Source organism: Symphalangus syndactylus, chromosome 15, assembly GCF_028878055.3.
Source record: "Symphalangus syndactylus isolate Jambi chromosome 15, NHGRI_mSymSyn1-v2.1_pri, whole genome shotgun sequence".
NCBI classification, from domain to species: Eukaryota; Metazoa; Chordata; class Mammalia; order Primates; family Hylobatidae; genus Symphalangus; species Symphalangus syndactylus.
In genome coordinates, this window is record NC_072437.2 from 48,274,229 (window position 1) to 48,278,705 (window position 4,477).

The window sequence follows — 4,477 nt, forward strand, 5'->3', positions numbered from 1 at the left end:
TTACCAGCTCTTCTTTATCTTATCTTTGAAAAGTCAGGCCAAATCCAAAAAGATACATCTGTTCTTCTACCCTTGCAACAGTAAAGTCATGGGAGCAGGGATGTAGGAAGCCACTGCAAGGAGGTCTCCATCCAGTAGGTGGCCGGGGATGAAGGCCGTGTTGGGGCTAAACCACACTGGAAGTCTGTCAGCGAATTCTTCGCTGTGTGAACTTGAGCAAGGCATTCACCTTTCTTAAGCCATTTTCTTGATATTTCATAGAGACTCACCAAGTATTCAACGAGAACATGTAAGTGAAATGCTTCACAAAATGCCTGGTAAATACTAGATGCTTTAGAAAACGGTAGAGAGAGAAAAGAGCAGCCTCTGCCCTTTAATGTACTTGTTTTTGCCCTCAAATCTAGATGCCATTCCTATAATTTGATAACTTTTCCTAGACTTTCCTGAAGTAGAATTCCTTCCAGTTCATTAACAACATCCTCTGTCTCTTATACTAAGGACACATTTGGCTTCCTTTTGATTGCACAAGTATTTCTTAAAAGACACCTTGGGAGAGATGACATGTTTAAAATGCAGTGGAGTAACCTGCTCATAAACTCTGAGGCCCTGAACAAGGTGAGAACATGACGAATGAACGGGGATTATGTGCTGCATCGCACAAGAGTTCCAAAACAGGAAAATTGACTTTACTAGGTGCGGTTCTACAGTCATATAACATGGTTTACAGTTTAAAATATCGACTATAAAAGCCAACTCAGAGCGAGTTTGGGGTTGGTCATAACCACTGCAAAAAAAAAAAAAAAAACAAAACCATTCACACTGAGAGCGACCTTTATACCTGTTTGGGTTTCTTAGTAACTTATTTTAACAGATTGTCTATACAAGATGGAGTTTTATGACTGGTATCAGTTCAAAGGTGGAGAAAACGTGAACCAAGTGTGTTTAGCTGTATTTTCCAGTGCATTTAGTTCTCAGGAAATGTAACGACAGATGGACTCCTGGAGTATGGAATTTCCTTTCTTTTCGAAAGGAATAAGTACCCAACAAGCAAAAACTATAAAATGAATGTCACTGTTCTTCCAATTGTCCCAACTGGGAACATACTGTTTAAAAAGCATTCACTCCAGTTAGCGAACAAAAAGTAACAACCTGTACCAAGCCATTTTCTTTCCCTCAAGCCCATTGTCTCTAAAGATGCTCATCTTGGGCCTTCAAGCCCTTTTGATAGGTGCAGAAGCATAAAATGCAGAAATGAAGTCTAGGACTATAGACTGTCAATCAGTAAACAAGGAGAGATGTGAGAAATTAGATTCTGTCATAGAAACAAATAATCACATTGGGAGACTGGAAACGATGATTATTTCTTTGCTAATCATCCTCCTTGAAAAAGATACCTATAAATTAATATGCATTTGATATGGATTATTTTTGACCCATATGCATTTCAGGAAATAAAAACTGGATTCAGAAAGGCCTGTGAGGCCCAGTGCGGTGGCTTTCACCTGTAATCCCAGCAGTTTGGGAGGCCAAGGTAGGTGGATGACCTGAGGTCAGAAGTTGGCGACCAGCCTGGCCAACATGGTAAAACTCCATCTCTACTAAAAATACAAAAATTAGCCAGGCGTGGTGGCGCGCACCTATAGTCCCAGCTACGCAGGAGGCTGAGGCAGGAGAATCACTTGAACCTGGGAGGCGAAGGTTGCAGTGAACCGATATCACACCACTGCACTCCAGCCTGGGCGACAGAGCAAGACTCTGTCTAAAAAAAAAAAAAGAAAGAAAGAAACGCCTGTGAGTTGAGGGGAAGGGGTGGTAAATAAGGCTATCCTCTGGGTAACAGCTCTCAAAGCAAAAAGCTGTCACAGGTCCTCTGCTACATGCTAGTCAAGAGCAACCCAAGATTGAGAGGAGAAATACCGCAACTTCTCCAAAGAACTGCTTCTCCCCACTAGCACCTTCGTGGCTAGGAGGTGGGAGGGAGGGTGTTAAGTCAGCTCAGCTGGTATCTTGCTCGGTTTTGCATTTGCATGCATCTGTATCCTCTTGTGTTTCCCATGAAGTGGAAGTTATTAAAGTATCACAAGAATGCTGGGTCTCACAATGTTCCTATCTGCCCTGTTCAAGGAAGTAGGCAGAATAGTACACTGGTCCCTGTTCTTGGAAAATTTGCAGCACAAAGAAAAGAAAGAAAAAAAAAAAACAGAAAAGATGAGATAAACCCTGATTAAGCAGACAAGCTTTATAATGTTTATCCAAATTAAATCTCTTCACATTGGTGTTTACCCATCATTAATTCTTATGTAATCACATTAGAGGAAAAACGCCTTGCATTAGTGGATGCTGATATTGGCCTTATGAAAGTGAGTTATGTTTTCCTACAGCAAATCTGTAGCAAGCCAATACAGAGGCTTAAGTCAGTTTATCAAAAGTTATCGGTCAAATGGAGTCAGAGGACAGTTCTAATAGAGAATCAAGGATGAAAGAAGAAAATCTGAAAAGAATCACTTTGAAAAGCATGAGAGCCATTAGATTTGTGAGACTCAGAGCTAGAAAGACAGTAAAAGCTGGGAAAACCTGTGATTTTTTTGATGGGGGACATTTCTTTTTCCTGCCTTTTGTCAGGAAAGTGTGCAAATGGCACTTTTGGCTAACAGCTCCAGAACTGCAGGAGGAATGATACATGCAAATGGTTTGCTTCTCAGCCCATCTCTCTCTCATGCTTCAGTTCGGCAAAGCAACCCAAGTATCGGCATGAAAATAAGACAACCTAGCCTCCCACTTTGCTTGAATGATTTCCATATCCAGTAGGACAAGTTCTCCTGGGACAGGCCTGCAACCACGGGCACATGTCTCACCCTGTTAAGATGCAACAGCAGGTAAAGCAACCTGAACTCCTCACGGTAGAATCGGGTACACAAACTCACACCCACACGCAAAAGTGAGGGAAGGCAACGTGGACAAAACTTTCCATCATTTGCTTCCAAAGCAGATATTCCTCAGGGGGAAGGGTGCAGAGAGGGCAGCTCCACGGACAGAGGCATGCCCAAACCTTTCCACTTGCTTTGTTGTTCTACCTCTGAGCATTCGAGCAGGAATCTGAACCAGATGTGGGGTTAAAAGCATCACTTTGGAAGTTTCTGGGAATGAAAAATGACCTCCTCTCAAAAGAATTTTTTTTTCTACTTTGCTCTTTGTTTAGGTTTCCCTTTTATGGTACTTTCTTTTCTCCCCTCTTTCTCTTAAACCCACTGCACTCTTCCCATTTGGAGCTATCCATTGACACAGGTCATCCCTCAATCTCTTATTACACACACTGAAAGTTTCTCTTCTCCTACTGGTGAATAAAACTGGTTCATTCTAGGACATCACCATTGTCCAGTTCTGTTTGTCACATTTTAACTCTTTACTGAGTCATGGGGCCTGGGTAGGACAGGGGACCTTGGTTAACCACTCTGTCATTAATTCAGGCAACAAATATAGAGCATAGTAATAAACAACATGGGCTTGGGACAAAGAATAGAAATGGTTTTAGATTCCAGGTCCAACATTTCACTAGCTGTGTGACCATGGTCATGTCCATGAATATCTTTAAGCCTCAGTTTCCTCACACCATACAGACATAATATACTGTTTGTTACTTTCCACCTGGATTTTTATGAGAATTAAATAAGGTAATGTATGCAAAGCAGTGAGCATAGTGCCTGGCATACAGGAAGCTGAGTAATAGAGGCCATTATCAGCATCATCACAACCATCATTGTTACCAAGCTACACACAGTGCCATGCCAGACAATGGGAAAGAAACATGAATAAGGTTCTGCCACCAAGAAGCTCATAGTCTACTCTTAGACACACACATGCTCTAATCCTAGCACTTTGGGAGGCTGAGACAGGTGGATTGCTTGAGGCCAGGAGTTCAAGACCAGCCTGGGAAGCATAGTGAGACTCTGTCTCTACAGGAAAAAAAAAAAAAAAAAACTTTTTTTAAAGAAACAAACACATAGTGTCACAGGTCTTTTAAAATTTGTCTAGCAGGTTTTCCAATATTTACTGGAAACCCTCCCCCACCCGCCACACACACAAAAGAAAGACAAAGACATTTAAACAAATAATAATATAACAAACTCAATCTGACCTTCTGCCCCAATTTTTCTGAATTCCTTATATTTGAAAAGGTACAGAGCTATGCCTTTGGATCAATGAACTGAAGTTAATTTTTTTTTTTTTTTTTTTTACTCAACACACTCCCCAAACCTCTATGAACTGAATCTATGAGTGAAGCTTCATCACTCATTTTTATTCTTAATTCCCCTAAACTATCTGTTATTATTTTATTTTTCTCATGAATAGGAACCACCCATAAGAAAATATGCTGCTTTGGAAATCATAAGAAGCTCATTCTCTGGGTTCAAATAAAACCACTACGAATCAGAACAGCAGATTTAGGACCTTCCACCCCAGTTCAAATGAACATACC

At 41.0% G+C, this 4,477-nt stretch overlaps 1 non-coding gene across 1 annotated transcript; it reads left to right on the plus strand.

Annotated features, from left to right (window-relative positions):
• The first annotated feature begins 4,001 nt into the window (after positions 1-4,001).
• Positions 4,002-4,063, plus strand: LOC129464252 (U7 small nuclear RNA). Its single transcript, XR_008651491.1, has one exon. It is a non-coding gene; the product is annotated as a U7 small nuclear RNA (small nuclear RNA).
• The last annotated feature ends 414 nt before the right edge of the window (positions 4,064-4,477 follow it).